This window comes from Olea europaea, chromosome 18 (assembly GCF_002742605.1).
Source record: "Olea europaea var. sylvestris chromosome 18, O_europaea_v1, whole genome shotgun sequence".
NCBI lineage: Eukaryota > Viridiplantae > Streptophyta > Magnoliopsida > Lamiales > Oleaceae > Olea > Olea europaea.
The window spans coordinates 18253137-18279402 of record NC_036254.1 but is presented as its reverse complement, the minus strand read 5'-3'; the positions used below and the strand labels follow the sequence as shown (position 1 = coordinate 18279402).

Below are 26266 nucleotides of genomic sequence, written 5' to 3'. Positions count from 1 at the left end.
TTAAAATAAAATATGTGATTTAAAAAGTGGGAAAAATTTTAAATCTAAGTGCAAAATGTTTTTTTGTGTGACTGTGTGGTTAAAAACGAGCATGAAATATATATATATATATATATATATATTTTAAGGGAATCTGGGCTTAAATTAAGTTTATAAGTATAACATAGAATTTTCTTAATAGTTCTACTGTAGGTAGAGAGTCACTTCGATAATTTTTTTGCCACTGTCTGAGGTGACATATTTTTTGTCATTGCCTTCGACAATGTGCATATTGATGTACAATAGTACATCTCCTCTTATTTATTTATTTTAGGGTAATAATTCAAGAACGTGTAGTGCATGAGTGACCATTGGAGCATTTTTTTCCTTAATCTATGGGTGCATCAGAATCATCCCTTTCAGGTTCCCACGTAAGAAGTTAACTCTACAATTTCAATCCATTTTCCATATTTCTAATTAGCAGTTAATATTTCTCGCTTTTTTGAATTTGCACTCGCTGCATTCTGTTGGATAAAATGGGTGATCTGTGACTAGATAAATATATCAACTTATGAATATAAATAACATAATTATTGCATAAACATAACAATATGATAACAATATAAACATTATAATTCAACATTAATATAACATAAAATAGAAAAGAGATTTAGAAACCGAACATTGGAAGTCATGTCGAAGACACTGACCTATAGTCATATTACATTTTCTTTGTGCGAATACTTTCGATGCTCCACGACTTCAAGATAAAATCTATATGACCATAGTCAGTTATCTTTCTATGGGCACGACCACACAAAGATAAGTGAACAAACCTTTATCGAACTACTAAAACCATATAAAATAATATAGAAATGTAGAGTGTATCCTATCAATTTATCAATTTCACGCTATGTTTAAAGCCATGAAAATCACTCCCTTTTTTATTACGACAAATATAATCCCCACATTCATGAAAATAAATTCAATTTATGTATAAGTTATAATACATTAATCACTCATTTTAAATTTGTGTTAAAATGTAAATTGTAAACTGAAAATTAAAATTATCTTTAATTTTGAAATTTAAAACTTAAGTTACAATAATCCCTCATAAGTCTTAAACTTTCAAAATAAATAAATCTATAATATATAGTTGCAATGTTATACTGTGTAATAGGTGTATGTGTCTTCAACTTGAACCCTACTTAGCGATAACAATTTTTATTTGAGGGAGCCATATTGGACTAAGCCTTGAATTAAGCCCCTTTGGCCAAACTTCAATTGTTTTACACACAGTATCGATTTAGGCTCGAGCTTAGAGCGAATAGCGCTCTTAATGGCCATCGCTCTAATCTCGATTCTAGCAACAGTATCTAAGAAATAACCCAATCTCATAGCTACGGTCTCATAACAGCTTTTACATAAGTGAGTCCTCCAAGGATGTGTGTGACCAATACCTCACGAAAATTCTCGTCTCGGTTCTCATTCAGGGTTAAATCCTTCCTAACATCACATTATTATTAGCACTGTCACCATATGAATGAACACAAATAAAATAGTGCTATTTCAAGTCATGCAATGCAAATTGTTTCTATGACATTGAACTATTCATGAGATCTCTAATCACAAAGGTTGGGTTATTCTCAAATGTGACTCCCTTATGGGTTTAAGTCAATCCCCCTCGATAATTTATGTATGTCCATTACGGACTATAATTTATTTCATGTCTCTTCTTGACAATAATTTGATAACATCAATTTGCATAGCTCTTATTCTCTTCTTGCACATCTGTAAAATCATCTAAGAACCTTTCTAAAATATTAATGTCGCATATTTAATTATAATAAGATAAACATATGAAATTTAGAAATTACTTTCTAATAACACGTTTGAACAGATGCATTGGTTTAGCTCTTATATTCATCTGTAAATGTAGATATTTAACCTGGACATGTTACTCAAAACATCAATTTTACCAATAATTATAAAATATAAGGTGTATCTATCTAAAATGTCAAACACTCCTACATCTCAAAGATACCTAACTAACTGGGAGGATATTACTTTATAGGGTTCACCTTGAGGCAAGTCAAATAATACATTGCAATTCTATCATGAGTTAATGTACCTTGTTTTCTTTCTTACAACATATATAATCACCAATATGTCTAAACAAATAGAAGAAAATGTATTGTAATTGTTTGTCATCACACTATAAATTTTTCCTTTAAAATTCTGTGCATCTTTTCCTTCATTTTCATTTGAAGTAATCCAAAATCAATTTTGAAACCACATAAAAATTCATGTACACTCATGAGCGCTTTTTATGAGATTATTGATTGTACTCACTCTTAGGGCACATAACATATGTGAATAACTGTAATAAATTATTAATTACCATCATCGTTGTCATCAAGTTGATGCCAATGATCATGAATATTTAGCGAACATATATCAAAGTCTTTAATAACACTTTTGGAAACTTCTTTTCCATAGTGAAATTATCATTAGGATAATAACATGGTTAATTAACATTAAGATTTAATAACAATAAACAATAAATGAATTTTACCAGAGAAAGCATCAGAATTTTTGTAACTGCAAATTTCAAAATAATATTATTGAATTTTCTATTCCTAAATTTAATAATATTAATTTGTAAAACCCATCACCAATAACCGACGTGAATAATTTCATATTTTATAACTATTTAAACTATTGGTCCTTTCAGTTTTTTTGTGTCATTTGTTTGCATTAAAATTAAGAAATATAGAAACATGTATCCTTAGCATATAGATAAATGGAAGTAACAGAACTACATAGCACGTATGTGTGCTACATCTCCCACGTGTACAAAATACAAAATGAGAAGAACCAAATTCCAAAATAAACTCAATTGCATTAGATAATATTAATAAAATTTATGAATTATAATATTTATATTCAGCCACAAAATTTCTGATAAATTGAGCCCATAATAATTTATGTTTCCTAGGTATTAAAGTTTCAAGTTAGTACATTTATCAAGTAACAACTTATTGTTTTAAAATGTTTCAGCTTGTGGCTAAGCAAATATATTGCACATATTCTTCCAAATCCGAAAATTGAATAAATTATTATTTCTAATTGACAATTTTTTTCTCTGAACTTTTCACCCCATCACTGATTAATTAGAGTAATCAAATGAAATAGAATGCTGACCAACCAAGTCTATATCATTAGAATAGAAGAGGGTCCCTGAGCTTGGATCTTTTCCATTTTATTGGTCACAGAAATATTTCTACACACTCATTCAACATTACGATGACAGAATTTGACGATGTCATCAATTTCTTTACTAAAAGATGAGCAAAACATTAATGTTTCAAAATTAAGAATTATAGAACGAGGGCACTTCAACAATAGATATTCCAGCTAACAAAATTGGCAAAGTGAGATCATATGTACAGTTTATAACACGCCAAAATAAATCAAACTAAAGCAACAAACCGAACATGACCAAATACCTGCATACGTTAAGGGGAAAAAGTAATCATAACAAAATTAATCTTTTCTTCGCTGTTCTTTGCTAGATCTTCTTAATACTTAGTTTCTATCGCATGTCATGTTAAAGCTTTCAACCAACTAAGGCCTTCATTATTTAGAAATTTGGAAAGCATAATATTCAATTTAATTCGAAATATGCAAAAATTTTGGAAACTGTAGTTTAAATCAAATAATGGTTCTAGTTACACAGGTTTTAATCGTATTTAGTTGACACAATTAGAATGGTATCTCAAGCAATAGAGACCGACTATCATAGCATGATGAAAGAAGATAAAATACCAGGCCACACATTTTGATGAATAGTATAGGAATAGAGCATACACATTATTTATAAGGGAATAGATAGAAGGATCTGACCATCGAAGTAGTCCATCAAGTTTTCTCAATATAAATAATCATAGAATCACATCAAAGAAGTGCTGCCTACGTATGAGTTTTGGCACCTGTCCTCTTTCTAGATTGACATATTTCAATAGAACTTCTACATAGGTTAGAAATCACACTAAACTTGTAGTGCAAAATGCAAGAACATGAATAAGGAAACATCTGAGAGTACAGATGAATTTGGTTTTAGAACAAATTTTGTTCAGATTGAAGTTTATGCACTATTTCAACTTTCTAAGTTGTTATAATTCATCATTGACTAGAAAATACAAGAACTTTCTTCCCTATACATCATCATTCTTGGACGACAAATAATGACGTGTGATATCACCAAGGACATAGCACTTTTTAACATAAAGATCAAATATTTTAGGGTAGTGACAGATGTTCCTACTTATGTAAGTGTCATTTCTGGCTAGTTACAAGAGGAAAATATTTGAACAATTTTCAACTAATTTAGTTTTGGAAGTGTTATGATATAACAAGAGGATTTCATAGTAATCAAAATTGGGAATAAATCTAATTATGTTTTATTCTTTATTTTTTTAACTGCTATCCTATTCTGTAGCAAACATTGTCAATGAACAAAAATCTTAACAAGAACTATTAGATTATGGTATTCAGATTCCTTTGAATATAATGTAGAAGAAGAACACATCTGCATTTTTATATATTCTATATGAACCAATCATTTTAACCATCTTAAAATAAAGCATGGCAAAACTCCTACTCAATTACATAAACAACTCAATTAAATTTCCAAGAGCATATTTTTTCAAAGAAAGTATTTATCTTTTAAATTTTATGATCATGCCATATTTACTCTACAAGCAAACCATCTAACACGACTTTAGATTGTTGAGAAAAATTGGTGATTTGTGTGTAGATAAATAGATCAATTGATGAATATAAATAGCATAATTAAAATTGCATAAACATAATAATATGATAACAATATAAACATTATAATTCAAAAATATATAACATAAAATAGAGAAGAAATTTAGAAACTAAGCCTGCGAAATCATATCGAAGACGTTGTCATAAAGTCGTGTTGCCTGTTTTTCGTGCAAGTACTTTCGATGCTACACGGCTCCAAGATAAACCCATGTGACTCATAGTCGGTTCTCTTTTTATGGGTACTACCATAAGAGATAAATGAACGAACCTTTATCAAGTTGTCAAAACTATATAAAATAATATAGAAGTGTATAGTGTATTCTATCATTTTATCCTTTTCATGTTATGTTTATATCCATGAAAATCACTCCCTTTTATAGGGATAAATATAACCCCTCATATTTGTGAAAATAAATCTAATTTCAGTATAAGTTAAATTCATGAATTTTAAATTTGCATTAAAATATAAATTGAAAACTAAAAATTAAAATTACCTTTAATTTTGAAATTTAAAACTTATTAAGAGTGTGTTTGAACCACATTATTTTGAAATAATATATTTTAGAATGGTAAATTGATGGAGAATGTGTGGCTAAAAAATGAGGAAAAGTGTTGAATTTGCATGTAATATTATTCAATACTACACCATTCATTAACTTCTCCATTTTTAGGATATGTTCGGTAGTGATTATGAGAATTGATTTTCTGACCATTAAAGAGAAATTGGATCCTATCAGTGAGTGAGAAAGTAAAAAATGATGATTGAAATAGTGAAATAACGATCAAAAAATTGATTTTTTTAAGGTAAAAAATTGCTACACACGGGGAATCCCCATGATGGATTCACCACAATCTCGGAGCGTACACAGGGCGTGGACCCCAACTTGGAGAGGCTTCAATCCCTCCAAATTGTAGCGTTCTGTAAATTTTTTATCCAATGATTCATTCCTTGGTTCCCGAAAGTGTATATTTTTATCAATTACAGTCACTACTGATGTTGCTTAAATTATCTTTTGTGAATCGACAACGCCGGTACTGATGTCAGCGCCAACGGAAAGTAGCTTCTGTCATTTTAGTCAGGAAACCATCTTCTAGCTCATCTTCTGGTATTTTATCCATTTTTTTCTTTGCCATTTTCTTCATTTTTGGGTGAATTTTACTATTTTGGATGCTCTTTGAAAGAATTTCATATTTTTCGTTGTCATTTCTGAGTTAGTCTTTGTTGTCTGGGCAGTAATGAAGCTAATATGATATTGGGGTACTTCAGGGACGGAATTTGGGGTGCAGGCCCAACAAAATTTTTTTAAAGGCATTTTTTATTTTTTTTGGTAAAAAACCAGTTTTTTATGCGTAAACTTTTTTTTTTCCACGTAGCAGTCCGGTTTGAAATTTTATAAATTGTATAGCCCGATCCTGGATCCGTCCCGGGGGTACTTTATGCAAATTCAACCAGTAGATAAAGTGCTATACGAGTATTTAATACCTTTTTGTACATAAAAATACACTTAGACGCTTTTTAGTTTTAAGTAAAGATAAAAGCTACAACTTCATATCACTTTTAACAAATCTAATAATTTCCTGAGTAAAAACTTTACGACAAAATAATAGAAGTCACTCTGAATAATGTTTATAAGTTTGCACTGAAATCCCTGGTATTCATCTTTTGTACGATGAAGATGGAAATTTTGTTAAGTATGAGAGGCAGCCATAAAATTTTTAAAAACTGAAACTTGATGTCGAAAAGATTGAATTGCTTGGAGAATGAACTTAAACGACAATAGAAGAGTACAATGCATTTCCCCCGGACACTGGCATCGGTATAAAAAATTCTTATCGATTTGATTGCCTCTGTTGTGTACTCAAGTCCTTGAGAGTAAAAAAAAAAAAAAAAAAGTTGAACCCCAACCTTAAGGGTCCCCCCCCGCCCCGCCCTGCCCCTTCAAGTCCTTGAGAGTAGCTACACCTTTAATTGAGCAAGAGGTTATATGTGGTGTATAAGGCAATTGATGCATGTTATAGTAGAAACATGAAAATACACTTGAATTTCAAACAACCACCTGCATTTGATTATATACTATCATTTTGCCCCCAAGTAGTACACAGTGTAACCAAAGGTTCAGAAACTCCTAGTGTGCTTTGAAACTACTACTTGACTGCATGCTGAGCTATTTTTCCTTGAAATTTATGAAACAATAGGAAAATCACAATTTTCTTAAGCTTCTTCCTTTATTACCATACTAGACGAACTCTTTTTCTACTACCAAGGTGACAAGCCGACAACTTACGTCTTATAATCATTTTACTTCCATATCTGCGACCAGGTAATCTAGATTAGTCTCTATTATAGGAGGATTGACTTAATCCCTCGTATTAAATACATTTATAAGCTTAGAGAAATTTTTAATCATGAGGAAAACAATTGGGTTCTTAAGTTTTAACCTTTGTTTGAAATTTCCATTGAACCATTAAAAAGAGCCTGTCGAGGGAACAAAGCTTCACACGCATAAATATAATGGGTTTTGGTGGGCTATCGGGGGCTAGTATGATGTTTTAAGAGAGAATTACTGTTCTTTTAGGAGAGTGGACGGTGATTTTCTGATTGATACTAACAGTAAAGAGTGTAGTTATAATTATTTGATGAGATCAGTAAAGAACTTTAGTAAACGAATATAAACGTATACATGCATACATCTACCTTTTTTTTCAAAACTAAAGATGCGTCATGCTTGTACGTACTTATATATGTATATGTGCTTCAATATACGTGGCTTTCTGTTCCCACTTATATACAGTTGACACCTTTTCTAGTTATTAACATCTTATATTAATTAAATTTCTAGACAACTCAATTCACACACTAAGGTTAGTATTTCTTATTTTGAAAATTAATTATTGTTACGAAACAACTTCACAGCATTTACCGTTTACTTTACAGTCACACTAAAAGATATTTTTGGAATTTGATGGGGACTTCATAAACAAAAATTGTTATGCTCTAAATTAAAGGTTCTCTAAACTAACTGTTAGGAGTATGACTCAAATAAGAGTCTTTTGAAAAGGCATATTCGACGTGGACTAGGAGAATATTAACCTTCGGCTTAAGGAAATTAAGTTGAATGAGGAAATAAAATCCTGTTGAAATTGGATCTTCTAATTGTGACGCCGGGTAGGATAGTGATTATCCTATTGGCTTGTTGTAGTAGATGATTCGCAAGAAAAGAATGACTGAAAACGCTCAAAAAAATCAGAGAAAATACTCTGAATTCAACTCAATATTATTAATAATGCAGAATGATCAAAACTAACCCACAAGCCGGGTTAAATAGCTGTGAAATACGAAATTATGGGAAAATTATCAAAAATGGAAAAATCCCAAAATTATACCTAAATAAAAGATTAAGTAAAAGAAGTAAGTTGCCAAAAATTTGACTCAATTCGAGTTTTATAACATATGGAAAAAAGGAAACGAAATATTACCATAAACAGTAAAAAATAACTTAAAATTGAATTTTGGAAAGGAAAACAGTGGATTTTGGGCTCGAAATTGACGTCCACCGAGCATAGCTGGGTGGCCACGACGTGCGCGCTGAAGAGAACTTTTCGGATTGGGGTCATAATAGTGATTCCAATAACCATAGCCAAAGTTATGGTCAAATTACCAAATACGCGTCAAATTCTCCCAATTAAGGAAATAATGGTGATTCACTTTCCATCTTTGTGCCGATCCGCCATCTCATGGTATCTCAGCACCATCATCGTGCTATCTGACAAATCAGCATCACTCGACTCAGATCCTCCTGCATCAAATTGTAATATATTTTCTTACTTTTTACGACTCTTCTAGAATTGACCTATAAATACGAGGCTCTTCTGGTCAGTTTGTAGAGAGTAACATGGAAGCAATATTGCTAGTTTGTTTTATATTCTCCATACCGTTGAATTAATAAATATCGTTCTCTGCGTTAATCATTTTGTGTTTTCTTTACTTTTAAATCTTATTTTTTGTGGTGCGATCTAGTATAATTCAATATTGTCATTAAATCTCGTTCTTTATAATCCGATTTGGAGTCAATGTGTGTTATTGGAGCTTCCGTGCCCAACACTAATAGATTGTAATTTGTTTATAAAATATTGTGCGATGAAGAATTGTTTAGTTGAGTAGGGGGCTGAAGTGGGATATGATCATAATGATAGATTGTCAACTAAGATTATAACAAAAGAGTTTTCATTAGTAATACTCAGTTGTTTACGATCTCAATGAAGATGCCCTATAAGTGATTGCTCATTAATGTGAGGAAAATTAATTAAAAAGTTTGATATGATAATATCGTTAGATTGTCAGTTATGATTATACCAAAGACTTGTCAGTAGTAATACACAGTTATTTGCAATCTCGATCAGGATGCTTATAAGTGAATTTTTGTTCATTTACGAGGAAATTTCAGAGAAAAAAATTTGCCTGCTTAAAATCGTTATTTGGAACTACAAGTGTACTTTGTGTGTTTCGACTAGAAAATAAATCGATTCTCTGCATAATTGAAGTACTATAGAACTTTATATTTAATAAATTTTGCTTCTCATATTAAGCGGGATAACTGATTGTGTAGTTGCATTAGAAAATATTCTGTTGTAATTAATTTTTCAAGATGTGGACGGTATGATCTGTACATCTTATGTGGATTGAAGTATTGTGTGGAGTGTTCAAAATATCCAAGATTTATAATTTAAGATAAAATTTTAGGGAAAATCACAGCAGAGGTCCCTCACATTTTCATTTTTTTAGACTTTACATTAACCTTCATTTTTGTGCCAGCGAAGATCTCTAATCTTTCATAAATATGTACCTATGGTATATCTGGATGGAAACTATCCAAAACAATGTTAGTTGACTGGAAAATTCCTTAAATTATCTGCTACTGCTACGGTTTTATTAGATATTGAAACCTTTTTGAACGGCGTTTTTAGATGGTGTTTTGAATGGTTTTATTGGATGCTGATTCCTCAATTTTTTTTAGATCAACTGAAGGTATTTTGGATGATTTCCTTCCACATAGACCTCAAGTGTATATTTATGAAAGGTTAGGAACCTCCGCTAGCACAAAATGAAGGTTATGGTAAAAAGCCTGCAAAAAATAAAAAAATTAGAGACCTCTGCTGCCGTTTTCCAAAAATTATATTTACTTTTCATAACATAACCTCATTGTTTTGGTCATAACTTAAAGCATCTAGGAATAAGATCGTCAGCATCAAATCACTATATTATCAATGGAATCTTACTAACAGAATGGAGTCCCACAATTTATTGATAGTTTTGAGAAGTGGCTTCTGGCCCTCTCTCTTCCCAACTCTAGTTGTACCATAAAAAACAATTGAAATACGATATTATGGTTAAATTTGCACATCTCTAATTCAAAGTAAATGCAAATTCATGTTTGTTAATAGAAAGGTTATTAATTTGTAATTTGATTGAACATCTCAAAAATTAAAATCAATGCCTGAATGATTTACCTGATTAAAAAAAATAAAATAAAAAAAAATATTGTTTAAAGCTGTAGAAAGTGAGTGATTTGCAGCTGAATTGGTTAGTAATGACATATGAAGAGAAGTGTCGCTTTGGCATACAATTCTTGGGTCTTTTGTTGTCTAACATTGTAAGTGGAGAGTTGGGATGAGACAGAAAATAGCTATAAAAAGGGCAGCCCACTAAGTTTGAGAATCTACGGCCTGAGAAAATATTATTCTTATCTTTTTTTTTTTTGTTTTTTGTTTTTTGTTTTTTATTATGAGAACCAGAAATTCAAGAGAACTTTGGCTGATTGGTTTTGCTTTCAATGCTCTCTATTTCTTATGTTGCATGACATACCAGACGGGGGACAGAAAACAGATCTAATTTGTTTCTAGTCCTAGTAGACTTCTTTTCCTGGGTCTTATGTAGCCATAGACCAATGTATCTGAATTCTTATTTAATAAAGATTCCATGTCAAAAGCAAAGAACATAAATTCGATTTTGACTCTGATAGGAAAGGAATAGCTTTGTAAGTCTGAATCTGAAATTGCAACACGCATGTGAATTGAAATGTCTAATGTTACTCATAGGAGACATAAGAAGTCCTAGTATGTACAAAGCCCTTTTGGTGTTATACTTTTAGGCCCCGTTTGGTACCCATTTTCTTAAAAATGTATTTTTTCTCTCTCTTTTTTTCAACCACACATTCTTTATTAAAATAATATTATACATAAATCAAAAATTTGTTCTCATTTTTCAACCACACATTTCTTATTAATTTATTATTATAAAATACATTTTTACATAAAAATAGTCTCAACACCTCCTTATTCTTTGTCCAAACACCTAAACCACTTTTAGGCATCACTTCATTTTCTTCAAGTTCTCACTTATCTATATATTATGTGACCCATTAAGTTCATGACCATTTGGTCATAGGATATGATGTTATGCTTTTTAAATATCCTAAACTCTTCTCTTGCCCTTCGGTCCAGAATTTGCAGCCATCCTCAAAGTTTGTATAGGACAAGAGTAACACTTAGCATGTAAGTGATGGCCACCTATATCGCGATGAATGGATATTCACCTGTCTAAAATAGGCTAAAGAGTATTATAATCCTTCCATTATACTGTCTACCAATTGATGAAGAAATGGTCATATCACATATGTCAAATATACAAATATACTGATACAATCAATATAAGTGTTATCACAGTTGATAGCAATTGGAACTCCTAAATTTGGTCTACCTTGGTCAAGGATTTTCAAGTCATGCTCACTCTTAGATCTCAGAGGACGTTCAAACTGCAAATCAGGTGATGAACTTCTTAATTTACAATTGCATGTCTCCATGCATGAATGTACCATGCCAGATAAGGTTTGAGAAAACTTGCTGTAAGGGAAAAACTCATTTTTCATAATAAGCTATAGTGACTGGTTCGCGAGATGCATAAGGATTTTTCATAAATTTATAGAGCTCGCCATGCATAAGGGTTTTTCTTATGGTCTCGCCATGCATAAGGGTTTTTCTTATGGTTAATATGATATTTGCCTGCCTTAGGTACTGTAAACCATAATGTTCTACTGAAGCTCTTTCGATTTACCGTGACTGGCAAGAGAAGAAGGCCCAAGATATTAATCACCGACAGGTTCCCTTTTTGAGTTCATATCTTCGAGAATAGGTCTTAATGACATCTTCAGCCATATGATGTAGGCATAGGACAGACTGACTGCCATGATTCTTATAATTCGATGATTGACACAATTATTATTTTCACAAATATATGTTTAGATCTAGTATTACGATTATATTAGGAATTCGTCTTTACTTCTGCGAGATGCATATAGCTTCAGATAAGAATCATTGTATTGATTTGGTAATGACGTATATTTAAGTAAAACCAGACCTCGTGAAACATTGGAAAATGAATTGCGAGGTCTTGGATAAAGGTTTAATAAATCTAAAGTGAATGAAACAGTTTTAATTACTATTTCCAGAATCAGAGACTCTCCAAATGGAATTTGGATAGTCTACACTGCCATTCTCCCTCTCAAATATTGCTTTGAAGTTAAAAAATTGATACACTAAGCTATATATAGAGCTTAGAACAGCTGCATGCGTGCTGCTTCATCTTGTTCATCTATCTGCAAAATTACCTGTGTTTCTTAAATTAATTCTGAAATCTAAATTAAATGCAATTGGCCAATAAGTGCACCATGGGACAGGACGTTTCATTTAATTTTCAGCTGCTTATTGGTTGTCAACTTGCAATATAACTGATGAACTGAATCTTGATCATACTGCTGATTCTCGGAGAAGTCTGTTTATTTCAACTTTGTGGCTCTAGAATCTTGGTAATACATGTTGCCAATTCATGTAGGATTTTGAATTTATGTGACTCGTGTTGTTGCTTTTATCTTGCATTTTAGCTTGTTATCAAAGCTGGAAAAATGAATATATTTGCTATATTCACCATGAATACATCCAATTTTTTCGGTTTGCATAGGAAGTAATTGAAAACAAAATAGAAGTTGCAGATGCTTAGGCAGTTAAGCTTTTTCAATGTTTCAATTACTCAGTCTCTGCAATGAAATCAACCTCTCGTCATCTGTCAGAAGGTAACTCAAACCATTCAGCTAAGACAGTTATGTAGGGTTGCCTCATTGCATGGTAAAATTGATTAGCTATCACTTATGTTATAACCTGAAAGCAGCATAATCTGTTTTAATAGTTGACAATTTAATTTGGTATTCAACCTGAATGGTGAACAGAGAGTTTTGAGTTTCTGCTATGCCCTTTTTTTTGAACGCCATACAAAGGGTTTATGTTAAGGGGAAATTGTATTATTAGTCTCTAACCTATTGTCCTAGTACCAAGTTGTCCCTACATGTGTTGGTAGATCTACAAATTTGAAGTGGATTGCAAATTTGTACCTTTTGTGTTAATGGCACTGATTGTGCCTACTGCCTACTATATATGGAAGTTTGAGGACAAACTTGCTATTCTGGGTTGGAGAGAGGGCTACAAAGATTCTTTGCCATAGGACCGGAAAGAGGATTAGTATGAAACAGGAAAATTTCTGTTGATGGAATTTCTTTGTACGAGCCTTTCTATGCCCGACTGACTGAGCTTGAATCGATAAGTGCAATGAACTTGGCAGGCATTCTTTTCAGCTGGGGGTGGTTTTCTTCTTTTTTATTTTTGAACTCCGGTGCAACCTCGCTTAGGTCGGAAGCTGATGTAGATTGAATCTACAAACACACGACAACAATAACCAAACGGATTGAATTCAGAAACAAACTTTTATTATTTCGTGAACAACAAAGAAAACCCTAGGAGGCGTCTTGCAGCATCTTAAATATGAAAGAAAAGATAACCTACTGTGCCAGCAGTCCCAAAATGGGCTGGGCTACAAAATGGAAATAACAAATGCTGAAAATAAATAACACAAAAACTTAAAATGCTGTTTTGACACACTAAACGACTTCAAATGCCCAAAAACCCTCGTACGTCACGGCAAAGCTGCGAGTTCAATCCGAAACGCTCGCTACCTTTTCGAAATGGGGTTATGGGCCCAAAACTGACACCAAATGCAAAAGTTACATCAATTTCTTTGAAAGCCGACCATCCAACCGTTCCATGTATGCCAATGCCTGTTTCTCCACATAAACTTCATCATTCTCCCCGGGATCAATGGGATTCGCCCTCGAATTAGAACCGGTAGCATTATCTCCCACGTTGTCTCCATGGTATGGCAAAAGATGCTTTACATTAAAGACATCAGAAGTCCGTATATGGGAAGGAAGTCGAAGGCGATAGGCGTTGGGGTTCATCTTCTCCACAATTTCCACTGGACCAATGGTACGAGGTGATAACTTCGAATGCTCATGAGATGGCACTCGTTCCTTAGTCAGTACCGCCCAAACATAATTCCCAATGTCAAACTCAACAGGACGTCAATGCCGATCAGCCGCCTCTTTATACTTACGGTTGGACTCTAGCAGATTAGCTCGTGTTTCCTCGTGAACTTGTTGCAAACTACGAACAAAGTCAATAGCTGTCCCATGTAGCCGAGTCTTAGAGGGCAGAGTCAATAAATCAACAGGGCTGCGGGGCAGAATACTATACACAATCTGAAACGGACTGAAACCGGTGCTTCTATTTCTAACATGATTATACGCAAACTCTGCCTGACTAAGCCGCTGATCCCATGAGCATAGATGACCAAGCACCGCAACAAGTCACCCAAAGAACGATTAACTACCTCTATTTGCCCATCAGTTTGAGGGTGATAAGCACTACTAAAATTGAGCGACGTGTTAACTAACTTCCATAAACTCCGCCAAAAGTGACTGATGAACCTCATGTCTCTGTCAGACATGATGGAAGTGGGCAACCCATGCAACTGATAAATCTCTCTGAAAAATAGTTGAGAAACCTTGACAGCATCAGTGGTGCGCTTGCAGGGAATGAAGTGCACCATTTTAGAAAAACGATCTACTACCACAAAGATGGAATCATTACCACGTGTGCGCGGTAAACCCAGGACAAAATCATACTAATATCAGTCCACGGAGCTGAAGGCACTGGTAAGGGTCGATAAAGACCAGCGTTGTGGCTTTCCCCTTTGCCACGTGGCACACCCTGCATCGTGAGACAAACTTCTCTACTTCACGGCGCATAGTAGGCCAGAAAAATGAAGCGCTAATCAAAGCCAAAGTACAATCTCGCCCAACATGACCTTCACCATGAAACTCCTCAATCAATTTCAGACGAAGGCTGCAATCTGGTATACACAACTGAACACCTCTAAACACATACCCATCCTCTAACAGAAAAGAGGAATGGGGTCCCTGCAGCAAACTGTGATAGATGGAGCCAAAATAAGGGTCATTAGCATAAAGAGAGACAAAGGTCTCAAACCCGGTGACCGCTACCTGTAGCCGCGCTAATAACCCATGTCGCCGACTAAGTGCATCTGCCACACGATAAGAAGAACCAGCCTGATGTTTAATGACAAAGTTGAACTGCTGCAAAAAGGCAACCCATAATGCATGACGGGCAGATACAGACTCCTGGCTTGACAAATGCTTGAGGGCTTCATGATCACTGTATAAGACAAATTCTCGCTGAAACAGATAATGTCGCCAATGGCGAATGGCCTGAACAACAACATAAAGCTCTGTGTCGTAAGTGCTATACCTCCCACGAGCCCCTGCCAACTTCTGACTGAAATAAGCTACTGGTTTTTCTTCCTGACTGAGGACAACTCCGATACCCAATTTAGAGGCATCACAATGTAATGCAAAAGGTTTTGTGAAATCAGGCAACGCAAGTATCGGGGCTGAAGTCAGACGCTCCTTAATGATCAAAAACGCTTTCTCAGCCTCGGGTGTCCACTGAAACTTACTCTCCTTCATGCAATCAGTAATGGGAGACATGATGGTGCTGAAGTGCTGAATAAATCGTCGATAAAATGACACTAAACCGTGGAAACTCCGCACATCAGAAACTGACTGTGGACACTGCCACTGCCGAATCGCATCAATCTTAGCTGCATCCACCGTTACCCCACCGGCTGACACAACATACCCCAAAAACAAAACACTATCGGTATAGAACACGCACTTCTTAGTGGCTGCAAAGAACTTTTCCTTGTGCAAAACAGTAAGAACTTCCCTTAGATGCACACCATGAGACTCCTCCGACCCACTGTACACCAATATGTCATCGAAGTATACAACAACGCACTTACCAATAAACGGTCGAAGTGCTTGGTTCATCACCCGCATGAACGTGCTCGGTGCATTGGATAGTCCAAACGGCATAACTAGCCACTCAAATAATCCCTCTCATGTCTTAAATGCTGTCTTCCACTCGTCACCAGGACGGACTCTTATCTGATGGTAACCACTTTTCAAGTCCAGTTTGGTAAACACAGTTGCGCCGGCCAACTGATCAAGCAAGTCATCTAGCCTCGGTATTGGAAAGCGATAACGAGCTGTTATTTTGTTGATGGCCCTGCTATCTATACACGTCCGATAACTCCCATCTTTTTTTAGCACTAGGAGTGCGGGGACTGCGCACTGGCTGAGGCTCTCTCTGATGTACCCCTTCTGCACCAACTCCTCTACTTGTCTCCTCAACTCCTCATGTTCCACTGGGCTCATTAGATAATGTGGGTGATTAGGCAATGACGCGCCCGGTATCAAATCAATGTGATGTTGCATATCCCACAAAGGCGGAAGACCCTGTGGAAGGTCATCCGGAAACACATCATGAAACTCAGACACCAAGGTGTCAGCTTTGGGATGAAGACCCGTCCCCTCGGCTGCCATAGGAATCGTCGACACTCCTGTCGCCTCAGTTCCCACTAACAACAGTACAACACCTTCTGCCAGCATCTCACGCACAAACAAAGATCGAGAAAGTAGATTACTACTTTCCCCTGCCGAAGACAGACACTGCGTATCTTTGGAAGGTAGTAGTACAATCTTTTTATCCGAAAAGGTGAATGTATATGCATTTCGACGCCCTTCATGGCACACATCCCTATCAAACTACCATGGACGACCCAACAACAAATGACACGCATCCATTGGCACCACATCACACCAAACACTATCACGATACACACTGCCAATAGAAAAAGATACCAACACACAGCTAGTAACACGAATTTCATTATCTCGTCTCAACCATGCTAGGCTATAGGAAGCAGGATGAGGTTTGTGCTTAACTGCAGCTTTTGCACGACCGCTTCAAATATCACATTTTCGCAACTGCCCGAATCAATGATGAACCTACACACCTTTCCTCCAATGGTACACGTAGACAGAAAGATATTGTTTTGCTGCAGGTCCTCAGACGACCCCTTAGGTGTAAGGCACGCCCGTCGGACCACCAAAAGAGGCCCTGTGTCACCTGTATGCACAATTTCAACCTCTTCTTCTTCATTCTCCACATGAACAGGATCGTTAATATCGGCTTGTGTTGTCCCTCCAATGAACAAACCTGGGCGTGGTTGCCCATGAGATGGACAGTCCTTCCTCAAATGACCAAAACCACCACAACCAAAACACTGACTTCCACGCCCTCGTCCACCAAGAGGAGCCCAGCCACCCGGATTAGCGGTTGGAGGAACCACTGGCTGAGTGTTCCGATCAACGCCCCGACCCCCAGATGTAAAGGATTGGGACGGACCAGATGTGGGATTTGGGGCGAATTGTCGACCCCCACCTCCAGATGGACCACCAGAAATGCCTAGTACAGAACGACATTGTTGTTGATTTTCAGCCTGAAGTGCTCGCTGGTGAGCCTCAGAAACAGATACCGGCGAGAACATATTTAGGACGTCTTGCAAATTCAATCGTAGTCCACCAATATAGCGCGCTACCAACTGGTCTTCTGATTCTCCCATATCATTTCGCGCTATCAGTTGGTAAAACTCTGTGGAATAAGCATTTACAGATCGATTGCCTTGTCTCAAATTCTGTAAGTACTGATACAAAGTCCTGGAATAATTAAAGGGAAAAAACGCTGCCTTCAACTATTTCTTCATTTTTTCCCACGACTGAATTTTCGCCTTACCCTGACGGATCTGGTTTTGCTTCAGTTGCTGCCACCACACAGCAGTACGACCACGTAGACGGGTCGCCACCAAAGGTACCCTTTTCTTGTCGGGCACTTCTTTATAATCCAAGATCTCCTCTACTGTCGCCAACCAATCGAGGAATTCATTTGCCTCAATTCCATCGTGAAATTCAGGTATATCAACCTTGAATCCGGATTCCCATCGCTGAAATGCGTCCTGCTGTTGCACAAGAGGCTGTTGAACACGATTGCCACGTGCCTCTGACAAGGTCTCCTCATCCGACCTCTCCCCTGATTCAGATCCACCTCCACCATCACTCACTGGGGCACGACGTGGAGGAACAGGAGATGTTCCGTTCTGCACAACCTCTGCCGCCCACGTCATAAATTGATTAAATCAGATTGTCAACGCCTCAACTTGATTACGCAGATCTGCGACTTCATCAATCTGGCCACCACGGCCACCACGTCCTCTCCCACGCACCATGCTCTGATACCAAAATGATGTAGATTAAATCTACAAACACACGACAACGATAACCAAACGGATTGAATTCAGAAACAAACTTTTATTATTTTGTGAACAATCAAGAAAACCCTAGGAGGTGTCTTGCAGCGTCTTAAATATAAAAGAAAAGATAACCTACTGGGCCAGCAGTCCCAAAATAGGCTGGGCTACAAAATGGAAATAACAAATGTTGAAAATAAATAACACAAAAACTTAAAATGCTGTTTTGACACACTAAACGACTTCAAAACGCTCGCTGCCTTTCCGAAATGGGGTTATGGGCCCAAAACGGACACCAAACACAAAAGTCATATCAATTTCTTTGAAAGTCGACCATCCAACCGTTCCATATATGCCAATGCTTGTTCCTCCACATAAACCTCATCAGAAGCCATCCCAGCTACTTAGGAAATAATGGTGCAAATTTTCCTCTAATGGTTACACATGCACTGCTATATGGCCTATTACAGATTTCTCATTGGTTAATGCTGATACTGACATTGCTCAATGCTCAAGAGAATTGAGTTGTGACTGCCAAATATCTTCTTACCGAATGACTTGAAAAGCCTATGTTAATCAAAACAAATTATTTGTAATCTATGTAGTCACTGTTGCTATTAACATTAATTCTTGAATTGCATCGAGCTCATGCACTTCAAGTGGATGAGTAGAAAGGAAGACTGACTGAGGTAATTAGTAATTGCGAAACATCATGCAAGAGAATTGCTACAGAGGGACCAGAATCGCTGCATTCTTCAATCAAGCCTTTTACGGCAACCTTCATTGATGAAAGGACCAGCTCTGTCTCGTCATTTATGCAGGAATCAAATCAATTATCACAGCAGAAAAGTTAGTTCTTTTTTCCTTCATCTATTTGTATTTGTAATTTTTTTTTAATATATATTTTTTGTCACAAAATAAATTATAAATCTTGTATAGATTAGAAGCAATACGATAACGAAGACTTGTATTTGATTTAGTTTTTCTCTGCCTTGTCGAAAGGGCTGAAATTTGTACAAGATTAAGCCATGATAGCTAAAAATCAGATTTTGATAAAAGTTGATAAAATGTATGTTCGAAAAGTTGATAAACATTGTGGGTCTCATCTAATATATGGCTAAAAATGAGTTCGAGTTTTATAAAATGGATGCCAAACAAGTGCTAAATGTTTGGATATTATCTGTCTGTATGTTACCATTAATATTTTGCCACCAGAGAGGATAGGAATTGAAAAGTTTGTATGTCTATTATTTTAGATCCATACTGTGCACATGTCAGTGTCTCATGAGAAACTAACTAAGATTGTGTTACATGATATAATGGTTTATATACATACGATGTAATGAGATATGATTGGGTCAGAATTTTTCAACCAAATAATAAAAAATTTCTCCACTCTTTTTTTGAAGCCTCATTTGTATATAAATTATTATATAACTCAATTATTTGCAAGTAGCATTATTCAACTAAATACCGGGTCACTTGTGACTCTCATTTGAGTGCAAGTCTTGAATTTTTTCATGTCATTACAATTTTTAACTGTCAAAATTTTATTGTGAAATAGGATAGAAAGCATATCATTCCACCCATTAAAATTTGAAATAATGGTGGTCAAATGGAGTGTAACTATCGTATTTCAAGATTTTTTATTCGTGTTCGAATAAATAAGATCACTTTGCTTTTTCATTGCAGTCATAACATCAATTAAATAATAAATAAGACTATCATTTAAGATAAACTACTCTAAATTCAACCACATCTAACTAAGTGTCTGTTTGACAACAATTAATTTATTTTATGATTTGCTACAAGCTATTTTTTACCATACATTCATACAATAAAATTTTTCAAGCGTATACAAATTTTTTTTCCTACTTTTTAAATTCGAATTCTTTTAAAAATCACTATTCAAAACTTTTTTTTTTTTTTTAGTGATTGTCAAACAGAATAATTTTTATTTTATTAACTTTAAAATTCAATTGAATAATTTTTTTTTCTGAGATCAAAAGTAATAACATTCTATCATCAGAAGAGTATAGTTTTATATATTAAAAGAAGCTACCTGTTATGCCTGTGATCAAGGCAATTTTGCAGGAGAATTGAAGTGGTGTGGTCGAATAGAAATGGAAGGAATGCTAGTTTTTAGGAATGTGGAAAATAGAATTTTAAAGAGAAGGATACGGTCTACGTACTGGGAAGGAAGTTATATACTTTCTAAATTATATTAAGGGAAAATTAGGCTTTTTACTCTGTTAAATTGACCAAATTGAATAATACACTTTTAAATTGAATAATACACTTTTCCTAAAATGTGCTCAATCATGGGCTAAATAAAATACTTCCCAAGTAATTTATACGACCTAAAAGTCAAAACCCCCAAATCCCCAATTCCCATTCAGGAAGACAAACCTCTTCAACAGTTCAAGAGAGAAACTCTCTTCTTCGGTCTCCGTCGTCATCGGCTCTCTGTCGTCTTCGCCTTAGGTTTTCAACCATTCGGTCCATTCTAGTTGTAAACGAAGTGTGACACACTCAGCAAGTGCAACAACAATGATTCTCAAGTAAACCTATCTCTCTCTCTCTCTCCTCATCCGTATATAAACATGCATCTATATATACATACATCAACGTGGCATGTAGATACCCACTATTTTAATTTTTAACATATTCTATAATTTAACTGCTCGTGGAATTTCATTTGAGCAATGTAGAATCCTTTTTTTTTTTTGGTTAAAGTTTTAGAATTTCTACTATGTTAACAGTTATAGTGGAAATGTTAATCTTTAAATGGAAACGTATGTACTAGGCGATTTTCAATGTTTTTGTTAAAAAATAATTATTGAATTTCTGATGATTTTGAGGGCTTATATTCGTGAATCTGATAGGTATTCTTTGATATATTTGTGAAGTAGCCAAATATTATAACTATATGTTTCTCCGTGCAAAATTAATTTCATTTTGAAAGTAACATTAATTAAGAACTAAATCAGGGTACTTACCTGCGCAGTGAACCACATGCCATATGACAGTATGCTACCTACTAGTCTATGTGTTTGTATGGAGTTATGCTATATGTACAAGTTGGTTGACAACGTAATATCTACACCTATCATTTCAAAAACAAATTTTTACATATTAGAAATCAATGGTTTGAACTTTACCAACACTTAAATTTGTCAACCAAATTTGTAAGCACACTTTGTACAAATAACATTTTACGTTTGTATGTGCATGTAGATCTTAGCTAATAACAGTAGATAGGCTGGCTCCTAATTATAGCTAGTAGCAAGGACGAAGATGGGGAGTCCATTTAATTTCTTTTATATGTAAAAATTTATGAATACATTTTTCTTCTATTTATCAGCCAAGTACAAAAAATATATTTTGTTCCCTATATATTAGTCCAGTTGAAAAAAAAAAATAAAAATAAAATTGTACTCCCCTAGCTTGCTTCTTGCAAGCGGTCAAACATGTAGGTATTCTTCATAAAGCACCCATAAGAAGTAAAACTGGGAGATTGGGAGACTAATAATTTTCAATTTAGAGCCTTGTAATCCCCATTGTGCTCATGTGCAAGGTGCAATAAATTAGTAATATGGTTCCCACGCTGACTTGTAGAAAATTAGACCTCTGCAAATTTGTGAGTTGATTAAATTGGCTATGTAATGGATTCAAGAATAACAACTCAGCCAAAAGCTACGTTTTAAATGAGTAAGGATTATGAACATATAAATGATGAAGGGGGAAGGTTACCTATTTCTTTCTAGGATTGCTGCTGGAGCATAGTTATTTGAAGAGGTAGCAGATTGGTCCATTAGTCGATGGAATTTAAATGAGGAGCAAAGAGCCTGTTGGCAATGTGATTAGGTTTGAACCTTATAATGTAAATAATTGATACTTATGAAGTTCTTTTTGATGATTTTGTTATTGTGATTGGGAATATATTTGAAACTAAAATTGTTGAACTTGAGAAGAAATTGATTGCATCAATACATATGAAAAATTAGCTTTGAATAAATTAAATCGATGCATACAAGTGTTTGACAAAAGGAGGATGTGAAATTTAAAAAAAAAACGTCACACTATCTCATTTGAACAATTAATTAGATGCATACGTGTGCATTTGTAAAATTTGAACATACAAATTCAAGCCTTGTTTTATGCTAATACATAAAAGATAGTTTTGGATCAATTAGATTGATAAATGCAATGTGTTTGTTTTAAGGAGAATGTGAAAAAGTGATAGAATGTCACTTTTCTTAAAAAAAAAAAAAAAAAAATGTCACGTTATGTCATTGGAGCATTAACTAGATGCATGTGTGCGTATTTTTGAAAATTTGAATATACAAATTCAAGGCTTTTTTATATTAATACATATAAAAAAAGAAAATTTTGAATCAATTAAATTGATGCATGCAAGGCGTTTGCTGAAGGAGAATGTGGAAATGTGTGTCACTTTCTTATTTTTTCTCACTTTTTTTTTAATCAGTGTTCCTTTTTTTAATTTGTGTCACTTTTTAAATTTTTGTCAGTCTTTTAAGTAGTTGTATTTTTTTTGGAATTTTTGTCACTTTTTTTCAATCGTCTTGAAATTTCTATTACTTTTTAGTAGTGACAAACATCACTTTTTAATAAAAGTGAGATTATATAGTAAGTTGCCCTTATATTAATAGATAAATGAATATTTGATAAGTGGACAGTGGCGAATGTTGTATATAACAGGTGATACTTTATAAACACGAGTCAAATATTTAAAAAATACAAAGCAACGAAATAGTATCACAAATCGCACGATGCTCAAAGAAGAGATTTGTCTAGATGTAGAGGTTCTTTAAGATGGAGTAAGTCGTCAAAATTTAGTATTTCTCCTTTCTTTTTCTCTTGTTTAAGCGTCCACCTGGAAAGAATTTAATTTATAAATTGATAGAAATGAGTATATGATATTTATATAGTAGCTGTGAATCTATTGAAATGCATGGTTGAAAAATGAAGTTTGACATTTTCTAAATGATTTATAAATCTAGCCAAACAACGATCTCTATAGTGTTTGTTATTTTTTTTATCCCTATCAAATATACATTAGATATGAAATTTGAATTATGGATTGGATTCATTTAAGATGAGATTTAAACTTAAACGTCAATTCATTAAACATAAATATCACTTAGATTAGAAGTCTTTCTATTTACATTCTACCAATATGGTAATTCATGATGCATCAAAGAAGCTCCAAATTGTGAGAAAAAAGTTTCATATCAGAAAATATGGTATTGTTAAAATATCTTCCCCAAGCACTCTAAGTGGTACTCTATCTTGTTGATATAGCAGGAAAAAAATAAATACAAAGAAAATTGAAAGTTCAAATTAGCCAATTGATTTAGAACCAATGCAGTTTGAATCACCTCAATCCGATATCGAGAGAGAAAGTCATGAAGTAAATACTGGTGATTGCTTAGCTGTAGTTCCCCTATCACTAGCCTAGCGCTCCAGCGACGAGTCAATGTTTAGAACTCTGTTTTGTTTCTAAAAGTGTGTTGAATCATAATTCTTACATAGAGATCAGTCTTTGAATATTCAAAACATTCCTTGATTTCTAGATTCAATCATCATTGATTATTTGGTTCATAAATTCAAACAAACATTGTTTTGTTGATCGAGCCATATATTTCCACATTTAACCACAGATCAAAACATAGAAGATCGTTGATCAAACACTAAAACCTAGAGTTTTTGGAAGAGGCGCTTCAAGTTTCGGTGCTGCAAAACAAGGTTCCATTGGAAGAACGAGATTTGTTCTTGCAGATCTATAGAAGATAAACCAAGGGTCGGAAAGTAGTGTGAGGAGCAAACAGTCCAGGAGGGCCAAGGTGATTATAGAAAGAAGGTCAAAGGGAAATAAGAGTTAGTCGGGTCTAGACCATACTGTAAGTCTTTTCGTTAATAGTGGATTGTTGACTAGCAAATTGCCCGAAGTTTTATCCAGTTGGGGTTTCTCCGTGATCATCTTTGGTGTCCTTTACTGCATTAGTTATTAATCGTGGTATAAACTTAGGATGAATTGACTTGGTTGACTTAATCATCTAGAAATAATTAAAACATGACTTGTTGTTTTTAATTGTGTAATTTTGCATGTTGGGTCTAAATATCTGGCTAATTAGAACTTTCAAGATTCTTGAACCAATTTTTTCTAGATGAATCAATCAATTTCTGATTCAGAATTTGAGTATGATATGGAAATTTATGAGGCTTATGACAAATTGTTTGAGGAGTACCTTAAGTTGAAAAATGCAAATCACTCTGCCTTTAAAAAAATTGAATAATCTTGAATTAGAAAATGAGAGTCGTGTAGTTAAACTTGAGGAATCTACTAGAAGTTTGAATAAGTTGAAAGTTGAGAAAGAGTCCTTAGATATTAAGGTTAAACCTCTTATGAGTGATTTGGAAGATTCAAATACCCAACTCCAATCTTTTCTAGTGGATCTAAGAAAATGGATGATATGATAGGTTTGAATAAAACAATTGGGGATAGAAGAGATGTAGCTTTAATGAAACAAATTTCCATACCGCTTCTTCTTTGGAAAATAAGTTTGCACCTCCCTCGAAGCTTAAGGTTCAAAACTTGAAACCTGGAGTTGTTTCTAGGTTCATCCCTACGTGTTATCATTGTTGTAAGATAGGACACATAAGGTCTAAGTGTCGTGAGCTCTTGAATACGAACGAGGCATAAAATATAGGTGCCCAAGGACTGAAATCATCGGTACAACATACGTTTCCTCCACCCAATGTTCAAAATTTGAAATCTAGGATTGTTCCTAAATTCATTCCGACATGGCATAATTGTGGTGTTTTAGGTCACATTAGACCTAATTGTCGTAAGTCATTAGTTAGGTGAAATTTTAAGATTTAACTATTCGAGTTAGTTTCTTAACTGACCAAGTGAATTACTTGACTAAATTGACTAATATTACATCTTCTTCTAGAAGATTTGGGTCAAGATGAGTGAACTCACTAGTTTAAGTGATGTTGATAATTGCGATATTCCACATGTTTCTCTTCATGGTAAGAGTATTTGTGTGCATCAATGATTAAGCATTTAGGTGCGTGCATCTGCATTTTTCGTGATATCTATATATTCATGCATGCACATTTACTTATTGTATATTATGAGTTTTCTTTTTGCATGTTTGCTTTATTATAAAAATAAAAATAAAAAATAAAATAAAAGGAGAGATTTTTTTTTTTGGACATTATTTTTCTATCAAGTACTAGTAAGGTTCATGATTAGTAAATTAAAATTCGATTAATTTGTTTAGAACTTGTTTCGAGTATTTGGCATATATTATTACACGTATCTTATGCACTAAATACATTAAACTCTTGTGAGTATGTTTTGACCGCATGGTTGAGATTTGGAATGACAGTCATTTGTGTGGTGAATTGATTTTGAATATGGAATGACTTTCAACTAGATTGAGCTAAAATTCTAGCATACTCTCCTTAAAAAGAAAAAAGATGATTGAGATTCAAAAATTTTGAAATATATGAAAAAGTGAGGTTCATCTTATACTCTTTAGAGCCCATTTGACTCAAGCAATTAAGTTTGGGGGTTTCTCATAACTTGATGCGCTATGGTGAACTAACTTTGAGTCTTTGATTCAAAACTCATTACATGGTTCATCTTAGTCGATTAATGGAGTAGAGATTGCACATAATATATAAAAGAAAATGAGAGAAAAAATGTGTACTTATTAATAGGGGGGAAAGAAAAGTTACACATTGAAAATCAATATGAGCATTTTATTTAAAAGGTCCTAGTAATGTTGGGTTTGACTTCATAAGTTGAAG

At 34.3% G+C, this 26266-nt stretch overlaps 1 pseudogene; it reads left to right on the top strand.

The window, feature by feature from the left end:
• Window positions 1–374: 374 nt before the first annotated feature.
• On the top strand, window positions 375–25506 carry LOC111366823 (annotated as a pseudogene).
• Window positions 25507–26266: the final 760 nt, after the last annotated feature.